Here is an 11,085-nt window from a genome sequence, read left to right on the forward strand (position 1 = left end):
CCTAGGCCATTCATTCACCAACCACCACAATAACAAGGCTAAGTTCCATATGGAATGCCAAGGCCAATGTATGCTCCACAACCTTCCATCAACAATCAAGGAATTCAAAACCAAGGTGTTCATGTTGCACCTCAAGTAGCTAATCCACCTCTTGTTTTAAGAGACCATTATGTGCCTAATGAGTATAATGCACCTACATGCATCCAATTGCCTCCATTTAGAGCACATCATTATGAAATTAAGCCACAAACCATTCAAATGCTTCCTAACTATCATGGACTTCCAAGTGAAGAACCTTACAAGCATTTGGATTAGTTTCTTGAAGTATGTTTCACCGTAAAATATACGGACATGCCAGAAGAGGTTTTAAGACTCAAACTTTTTCCATTCACCTTAAAAGACAAGGCAAAGTATTGGTTTTACAATCGTAGGCCTTTTTCAATCACTTCTTGGGCAGAAATACAACAAGAGTTCTTGAAGAAGTACTATCCGGTTTCTAAGACCAATGCCATGAGAACCTCAATTCGAGAATTTTCACATGGGGATGGAGAAACGTTTCATGAGGCATGGGAACGCTTTAATGAATTGCTTAGGAAGTGTCCACATCATGACATGCCCAAATGGAAATTAGTTCAATACTTCTTTAAGAGCTTATCGGACAACTATAAGGGTATGGTTGATGCTTCCATGGGTGGCTCATACATTGATAAGCATGAGGATGATGTGTGGCGTCTCTATGAGAGCATGAGTGAAAATTCTTTACATAGAACACTATTATCCAAGAATGGTAGAAATTCACAAGGTAGGAAGAGTGTTGGCTTACATCAAGTCGACCATTCAAATGAAATAGCCACCAAAATGAAGTCTTTATCTTGAAGGTTTGATCAATTTTTGATTAACCAAAACTCGGCGAACCAAGTATCTTCCTTCCCTAACCATTCTCATCGTGCATCAAATGAAACATGTATGACTTGTTCTAGTGTTCTTCATTCTACTTCACATTGTCCTCATGGACAAGTGCAAAATGAACCTAATGAACAAGTTAATGCAACTTTTGTGACCCAAGGGAACAATCCTTATGGGACTCACTATAATCCAAGTTGGAGGAATCATTCGAATTTCTCTTGGAAAAACCAAGGAGAGGGCTCAAACCCTCCCCAAGGCGGTTTTCAAGGGAAGTACATTCCACCTCCATTTCAAAACCAAGGATCCCAAGGTTATAGACCTTATCAATCACAAGGGAATCAATTTGCTAATTCTCATTTTCCCAACAAATCTTATTCCCAAGGTAATACTAGAAGTCCCGCCTTTGAAGAGAAAGTTTTGAATGCTTTGGGCACTTTAGAGGCTAACACTTAATTGCTTCATTCTCACTCTCAATCTATTGTGAAGCTAGAAACCCAAGTAGGGCAAATAACAAGCACTCTCAATGCAAGAAAGAAGGGAAAGATGCCTATTAATGCCCCACCTAAGCAACAATGTGTTGTGGAAACCCATTCCTCATCGGAAGGCCACACCATTGAACATGTTAATGCGATGACTACCTTGCGGAGTGGTAGGATTATGGACAATCAAGTTGGAATGTCCAATGAAGAGAGTGAACCGGTGTAACCTCAAGTTGTCACCCGTCCCGTTTCACATCCCATTCCTCCTTCATTGCATATACATGACCTTGTAAATGAGAAAGTCTTGAAAGATGTGTTTGAAAAAGAAGTTTTGAAAAATGATGTTAAAAAGGTTTTGTTGAAAAATGATTTGAAAACTTCTTGTATTGAAGAGAGTTCAAAAGAAAATTTTGAAAAAGTGTTTGAACCAAAAGTTCCATTTCCAGATGCCTTAAAAGGATCTATTTCCAAAAACAAGCAAAAGGCAAAAACCTATGAAATCATGGAAATGTTTAGGCAAGTGAAAGTTAATCTTCCACTATTGGATGCAATCAAGCAAATTCTGGCTTATGCCAAATTCTTGAAAGACTTGTGCACCCAAAAGCGGAAGAACAAGAGCCAAGCACCAAGAAAAGTGGTTTTGACCGAGCAAGTAAGCTCAATTTTGCAACATAACACTCTTTCAAAGTTTAAGGACCCCGGTTCACCCACTATATCATGCATTATTGGTGATCATATCATTAATCGGGCGCTTCTTGACTTAGGAGCAAGTGTTAACCTTTTTCCATACTCGGTTTATGTCAAATTGGGCCTAGGTGAATTGAAACCGACATCGGTAGTTTTGCAATTTGCCGACCGATCCATTAAGAAGCCTAGGGATATAATTGAGGATGTTTTGATTAAGATTGACAAATTCTTCTTCCCGGTTGATTTCGTTGTCATAGACACGGAACCGGTCCCTAATCCTAAGAGCCAAATTCCCGTTATCCTTGGCCGTCCTTTCTTGGCAACCGCTAATGCCAATATCAATTATAGGATGGGGATAATGAAGATCTCATTTGGCCACATGAAGGTGAAGTTGAATATCTTTAATCCCACGCCCAATTCATTTGACAAATATGAAGGAGAAGTTAATGTTATGGATAAATGTCATGATCTTCAATGTCAAGGAAATGAGCTTTTGTGTAAAACCAAAACTTCCAAAGGATCATCTTCAACCTTGCATTCTCAAAATCTTGTTTCAAATTCTTACTTTGAAAGAGTATGGAAGCCCAAAGGTTTTAATTGCATAGACAAGGGACCAAATATTTCTTTTGAGCTTAATCCAACAAGCTCTTCAAAGGACCATTTGTTTGGTGGAGTTCAAAGCATCTATCACCCCAACAAGGAGGGGATGTATTATAAGATCTTTGATCCTGGCTAAAAGAGCCTAATATCTTGCTAGAGACATTAAAGACTTGCAAAGACATTTCGTGGGTGTCAAAACCCTATTCTTCCTCCATTTCTATCTTTCATTTCATTTCTTGCGAAGTCTAGATACTTGTTTTTGGTTCATATGCATTGAAAGGAACTTTGGTGAGGATTGCATAAGCTTTCATGTCATTAATGAGCATTCTGCATAATTCGATCGATCTCAAACTTGAGTTCAATCGATCGAACTCCATTCTGCATCCAACACTTAGAAAATTTTTCAACCTGCATCCAAATCACCTCTCTGTCCCATCATTTGAACTAACTCTTAGATCGATCAAGAGACCTTCGATCGATCCAACTTCCAAGTTCAATCGATCTCATGATTCAACACTTAGAAAATTTTTGAGCCTTCATCAACTTGCATATTTCACCTCTCTGTCTGATCGATCGAAACATTTCAAGATCGATCTGAAAGTTCTTCGATCGATCCAACTTCCAAGTTCGATCGATCTCATGTTCCAACACTTAGCCAATTTTCTGAGCAAAAAACCTGCATATTTTTGCTCTCTGTCTGATCGATCGAACTCTTGTTTCGATCGATCTCAGTCTTCATTTCATTATTATGACTTTGTTTTGACTTTTCAAATTTTCAAAAATCCAAAATATTTTCACTTTTATTTTCATTTTCATTTTATTTTATTTTTTCAAAAAGTTTTCAAAAATATTCTATTTTAATTAATTTTTAATTATTAGTGTTTATTCAATTTAATTTATTTAAAAAAAAAACCCCAAAAATATTTTCTTTTATTTTACCTTATTTTCTAATTTTAATTTTAATTCTAATTTTTACTTTTAATTTTTGCAATTTTCAAAAAATCCAAAAATACTTTGAAAAGAGTTTATCAAAGTTCGATCGATCACAGTTGAGTTCAATCGTTCGAACTCTGTCGGGAATGTTTTTAAAATAGAATCGATGGTTCTCAAGATCGATCATTTAGATCGATCTCACCTTCTCTGCAAACCCTTGTTTCCCTCTCTGCGCTGCCGTGCACCCATCATCTTCCCCTTCTCTGACAAGCCCTCCGGTGTCATCAAGCTTCCCGAATCACTCTTTCTCATCTCGGTTTCATCTCTCCCTCTTCATCTCCACTTTTCTCTTCGGTTGAGGTAAGAACCGAGATCTACTTTGAAACTTGATTTGATATAATGCATACATGTTCTATATATTTGATTTAGGATGCTTAGATGATCAAATCCACCATTTTTGAAGCTTCGAAGCACTGTATTTCCATATATATGTGTGTGTTGCTTCGTGTATATCTTTTGCATATTTTTGGATTTTAATCTCATATTGGGAGTTTGGGCCTCGTTCAGTGATGGGGATTTGTTGATTTGATGTGTTGTTGGGCCCACGAACACGTTCGTGTGGGCCCCATGCTTCCAAGTCACAAATCTGTGACTTTTGAGTTTTCAACGTCGCACAGTTCGATCGATCGAACTTGTATCTCCGATCGATCTTAGTAGATCGATCGAACTCATGTCTTCGATCGATCGAAGTTGTGGGATTGATCTCACTTACTTTCGATCGATCCAACTTTTGTGATCAATCTCACTTCTTTTTATGATCGATCGAACTTCACAGATCTCACATACACTTCATTCATCATATCTTATGTTCATGCTATCATATCTATGCCCAATGCCTGTGATATTCCACATTGGATGCATTTCATACTTATATTGTTTAGCATGTTTTACATTCTGCCACTTGCATAGATTCATGTCATATTTGTTTTGTCTAGTTTACTTGACATACATGTTTCTATTTCGTGCTTAAAAATTTCTTATTCTGGCACTAACTCCCATTACAAGTTTTTCTTTTTCTTTTTACAGGCCATGGTTAAGAGGAAGATCGTTGCCAACAGGCAACACGGGCCCACCCGACATATTAGGCCACGGACAGAGGAGCCAGCGGAGCCCTCTTATGCACAGCGGGAGCTAGCACAGGCTACCCCACCTTAGTCACCATCTCATGAGCCTGAGGATGATTACATACCCTCTACCTTTACGGCTCGTCGTGCATTCACTCTATCACCATCTCCACCGCATCATGGGGCTGAGCATTCACATATACCCGCTCAGCCAGCTCATCTGGAGTGTGATAGGCCCGCGCCTCGATATGTGCACATGACGCTCGACCATGAGTCAGAATTCAACACGGCTTTCTTCTCTAGATCGGTGCTGACCTGATCCGCCTACCATGATATCATTCAGAGGGGCCTGGCTGCTATTCTTGCCCCCGTCATAGAGCCGGTCTACCCGCGGCTGGTACGGTTGTTCTACCAGAACCTCCGACCATCCCCGCGTACCACAGCCGAGATGGTCACTTCTGTCGACGGCCATCCGATCACCATCACAGTGGACTCTCTAGCCCACTCTTGCCGCTGTCCACACAGATGTCCTCTAGAGCTTCAGGACACATATTCGAGGCTCTTCAGGCCTTCCTATGCCGACATGGCAGTTTTTCTCATAGGTCACCATGCCAGTGGCGAGACCTTCGCCACTCGGACATTCCTTCCCAATGACTTTTGGTTTACCGATTCCGTTCTCTATCGGAACATATACATGGCCGGGCACAAGATTCAGAGGAGGGGTGATTATGTGACAGCCCTCTACTCCTTTTACACTGGGCACTGGGTGTCCATTTCCGCGCTTATCTGGAGCGTGATGAGGAAGTTGTATGACGAGTACATTAGCAAGGAGACACTCGGAAAGGCTTAGTCTCTTCCCTTTAGCCACCTCATTACCCAGATTCTCATCGATCAGCGCTACCCCATCTATCCTCGGGAGCACCCCGAGAGAGGTTCCTGTCACTTCCTCAGGAAGGACTGGAACAAGACCTACCGCTCCATTATTACCAGGCTGCAGGACCACGCGATAGTGGCTGTAGTGGAGTTAGAGCTAGAGAGGCACAGACCCTGGTCCAGGCAGAGGCAGCAGTAGCACATCCCGCAGCAGACGACGCACCAGTCGATCCAGCTGCCGAGCATTTAGACATAGACTTAGAGCGCCCTGAAAATGACGCAGAGCAGGACTCTCCAGCCAGGTCGCCCATTCATGAGCACGAGCAGACTCAGGAGCTTTCTTCTGATTCATCTATGCCTGAGGCTCCAGATATGACCCCCGGCTTTGGAGTACATCTGCAGACACTTGAGGATGCTGTTGTTGCTATCCGAGCTGACCTCACAGCCCACAGAGCTGATTTTATTGCCTTCCGCATGGATGTCGTGACCATGTTCAGAGATCTATCCAGAGACATCCGCAGAGCCAGACCTGCCCATCCTACGTCATGCTCCTGAGCTCCCAGTCCTTTCTATCTCATGATCCCTCTCTCCTTTTGATACTTTACTTTTGTCACTGTACATTATTATTTTTACAGCCGGTCTGTCGGCTTTGATATTTTTGTTGTACCTGCACTTTATCTATTTTTATTATGGATGTCATATATTATATTCTCATATCTGTATGTTTGACTCCATCAGGTGCATCACAGTGACTTCAGTGAGAGAATGCTACCCAATTTTCAGGACCACCCTTATACCTTTCTCATTTCTTTATTTGTTTATCCCATTTATACTTGTATGTCCACTGTGCACTGATTAACCCATTTTGTTATTTGATGAGTTTATCCAAGTGCCAATTTTCAGGACCACAGTTCATCCCAAGTTTGGGGGGGCCATGCCACCCACTTCAGATACTTCAGTCCCAATCATTCTTGCTTAGTTGCACTAGTATACTCTTTTCTTTATTCTCTTGCACATTAAGGACATTGTGCCATTTAAGTTTGGGGGGAATTGTGCTTTATAGTGTTAGTTTTAAATTCAAAATTTTGAGCATGACTTGTGTATTTGAGGGATATTTCTATGATTGGTCCATATCTAGTTATGATTTTGATCTTTTGAGGACTATATTGCTTAAAATTTAAAAATTGCTTGATTTGAGAGTCCAACACTCCTTGTATGCTTTGTGGATGCCATTTATGAGTAAATTTTTTGAAAGATTGATATCTTGCTTGCACTTGTGGTCTACATCATCTTGATCTTGTGATTATTTTGATATTCACTCTAGGATTCTACACTAGAGCAGGCGCACACTAGCATTCATTGTGGGGTACATGCTTTGTTGATTATTGAATTGGTTATATCCCAATTGGGCTAGTAGTGCATTGAAAGCTTTCATTCTTGATAAAGGTGGATAACAACCGCTTTTCACTAAGTAGCCGAGATTCTAACCTCATCAAGCACTGAACTTCTCGCGCCGAAAGATGGAGGGCCCAAATTCTAGGTTAATAATTGAATTCCATGAAAAAAAAAAAAAAAAAAGCAATAAAAAGTGAGGACTTCTCCCAAAATGTGAGAAGTGGGAAATGATTAGATGGTTGTTGTCTTGATTTGTAGCCTAGTTGATTTGAGCTTGTAAGTCCGTAGGGGTATTTGAATGCCTAATGCCCTAAAGCCTTGTAGTTTGGGAGTCATTGACCTAATGCTCGATCTCATGAATCGCTAGAAAGTTTACTAGATCAAAACATTGCACCATACTTCCATCTTTGATCCTAAAAAATATAAAATAAATAAATAAATAAATAAATCGAGTGAAAATAATAAGCGCACCTAGAACAATAAAGCTTTAATAAAAGGTCCACTTTTTGTCTTGATGATTGGTACTAGATTTGTGTGCTAGTTTGAGGGTAAGGATGTGATTAATTCTTTAGTTGGCTAAGATAGCAACACATTTGATGCCAGTCCACTCAAAAGGATTCTAGAGTTGTTTTGATTTGCATGATCATTTTCTTGATGTGTGGAAGACTATATTTGTTTGCTTGATGTCGAGATTTTGGGAGATTGCTTGGAAATGGTTGAAAAATTGCATACTTGAGGTAGTTTTCTCTTAATGCTTGTTTGCAATATTGGTGCCTCTTTTGAAAGAATGAGCTTAATGTTTGTGGGTACCATTTCTGGAAACCTTCACGAGACTTCACTCGTCCACTAGGGGTAACCTAGGGTTTAAAAGGCTTGTTGCATATGCTAAGTACAATCGTGTTCCCTACGAAAGTGGCGTTATCCATTTATTGTTTTCTAGATTCATACTTGTATAGTTGTTTATTTCATTCCTTTACTTTTTAGTTCATTGCTAGGGACTAGCAATATTTAAGTTTGGGGGTGTGATGAGCGCTGAAAAGTGCGTATTTAAACCCCTTAAGCTTAGGCATTCTAACACCTTTATCTATCTTACTTTACCATTTTAGATTGATTTTGTATTATTTCCATTTTCAGGCACTTATCTCGAAAATAAGCTAACTCAGCCAAATAAGAGCTTAATTGAAGCAATTCTGGGATTAAACAAAGAAAAGAGCAAAGTGGAGAAAGAGGGAAGCAAGGTGACAAACAACAAAGTTCAATTGATCCAAGTTCAAGGTTCGATCAGTCGAACAATGATCGATCTCAGCACTTCAAGATAGATCCAAGCCTAGACCCAAAAGTATAAAGTCTAAAAGTTCGATCGATCCAACACCATTCTTCGATTGATCGAACACTTTTGTCCTTATTCAAATGATTGATCCTATCCACAGCTGCCCACTAACCACTTTTGTCCTTTTCTCATAAATATCTCTCAAAATATCTCGGATTTGTCTTTTCCTAAAAAGCTCAACCAGTTGGATCGATCCAGCCTAAGTTCGATAGATCTCAGCCAGTTCGATTGATCCAAGACCAAGGTTCGATCAATCGAACTTCCTCCAGTGCGAAAAAGTTAAATTTTCATCTTATTGAAAGTTGTCCTTTATCCAATCATTAGGGAATATTATGTGCACTACCCCAGCTCATTTTGGGTGCCATTTTGACCTACCTATATAATGATAAGGATTACTTTTTACAAAGAGAGCCAATTTGATTTTCATATCATCTCTTGGAGAGGAAGTATAGAGGAGGAGGAGGCTAGAGACACCATTGGAGTTCTTCATTAACAAGGAGCAGATTTCAACCATGGAGTTAGCCCTTGAGGGTTGGAGCAACATCACCATGAGTGGCTAGACATCCTCTTGGGGCTAGAGTTAGCCCCAAGCATGTTTTCTCTATCTTAATCTTGTGTATTATTGAGAGATTAGTGTTGTAATTGATGTTTTGACACTTTGATATATATAGATCTTGTTTATTCAATGATTTATGTAGTTTAATGCTTCCAATTGATCATTTCATTCTATCCATGTGTCTATGTATGCTAGAATAGATGTTCATGTGCTTGCCTCTAGATTTTGTGTTATTGATGCATGTCTATGTGTATTGATGCTATAGATTTGGAGATTGTCAAAACATAGTGCTTAAAGGAATGCTCTTGTGATTTTCTTGATGGTTCATACTTATTCCTTGATGGATTGTGCCTCTCCCCTAGTTTATTTTCATGCTAGTAGTGTAGATTTAGTGTAATTGTAGTGTAGTGTTAAATGGGAGGACAATCTATGCTTGTTGTTTGATAATCCAAGCTTTAGAATGCAAATAGCATAAGTCTCTATCCTTGTGTTGTATATGGATTGTGAGCTTAATGAAAGGATTAATGACTTGTTTTGATCTATTGTGCCTTTCACATGTTGTTTAGACAATATATGCTTCATTGCTTAGATATATTGTGCCTTTCATATGATGTTTAGACAATATATGCTTAACTAGTCATCCTTACTTGTTGAATCAACCAAACACACACACACCAATATTGTAACACACCATTTGCCCTCATTAATCACTTGTCAATGATATAGAAATGCATTGCTTGGTGGTGATCTCTAAACCCTAAGATTTCTCTCTCTTACTTACTCTTAATTGCATTCTTTGCTATCATTTAATTTAATTTAGTTGTTCTTTAATCAACCAACCAACCAATTGTTTGATCACTAGAACTACTAGCCCTAATAACTATTCCACGACATTGTTCGATTCTCATAATCCCTTTGGACGATCCCTACTCGCCCTAGGTATATTTATAATGAAAGGTAGTAGTGGCTTTTATAAATGTAAAACTCTTGGCCCTCGCCTTAATGCACACTCTTAAGCTTGTGGTGCGGCAACACACCACTTGTATTTCCATTTCAGACTTGATATATGGCATGGCCATAAGCTACTCCTTGTTATATATTAAATTGGAATCATATGGACAACTCTTGAAATCTAGAAAAATTACCTAGTTAGTCTACTTTATTTCTATTTCATTGTTTTAATGATTTAGTCATTTAATTCATGGAGCTTTTGTGTTCGTAATATATATCATGACTTGTTGCTCAATTTGTTGATTTTGAAAACTTGGGATATTATCAAGAACTTGACTTGGCTAGGACTTGGTTTTAGTACGGGAGATAGAGAGCTCCCTACACTATAGTGCGCACTAGGGGAAGGTACCCATGGGTTAACAGCCCTAAAGTGATCCTAAGAGTACGGTTTTAATCCGGGCAATATCCAAGTATCCACTTTGGTTTGATTTCACTCTATAAATTCTAAGTTGACAACTGTGATACCCCCTAATTTAGGAACACGGGTTGATCAGGTCTGCGCACAAAATCAAGGAATATCAGCCAATTAATAATAAGCAAGCACAAAATACAAGAGGAAAAATAGTAAAATAAATAAATAATGTTGAAAGGGAAAACTAAATTAATAATTAAATAACAAAACCTCCGATAGCATAATCTCCAATAAAATTCCATAATAATAGAAAATCTCCAGAGTATAACTTAGGAATCAATATACACACTATAGGCTCTCACTGGACCATGAGACAGCCTCAATCGGATACTAGGTCTCATGCAAGCGCACACAAGGTGGTCACGAGTACCTTTTCTACCAGGGCACACACATCCCTAGATCCAGCTACATATCTCATCTGGCAATATACGCCAACCCTAACCATCGATCCCGAGATCTCAAGCTCGTATCATGGTACCCAATTAAAATATACGTATGTAAGTCACTATAGCCATATCCTGACAATGGCACAATTTAATGTCATAACTATATCCTGACAATAGTATGACAAAACGTATGAGTCTAGACTTATTAGTCAACCCATATATTTGTCAGCAAGCCATATCTTAACAATGGTGCTGTTAAGACTATATCCTGACAATGGTCCTCCATTATATACTCACAATCAAGTTTGTATAAGTTTATATACACATACAGTCCCATGCTTGACTATAATTATTTTATAGACTATAACAATTGATATACAATCAAAGTCAGCA

The 11,085-nt window shown here is 39.0% G+C and overlaps 1 pseudogene; it reads right to left on the reverse strand.

The window, feature by feature from the left end:
- Positions 1-515: 515 nt before the first annotated feature.
- On the reverse strand, positions 516-614 carry LOC132283457 (small nucleolar RNA R71; annotated as a pseudogene).
- Positions 615-11,085: the final 10,471 nt, after the last annotated feature.

This window comes from Cornus florida, unplaced genomic scaffold (assembly GCF_030987335.1).
Source record: "Cornus florida cultivar Cherokee Brave unplaced genomic scaffold, ASM3098733v1 CherokeeBrave_3.0.0_Hap2_Chr01, whole genome shotgun sequence".
Lineage (NCBI taxonomy): Eukaryota > Viridiplantae > Streptophyta > Magnoliopsida > Cornales > Cornaceae > Cornus > Cornus florida.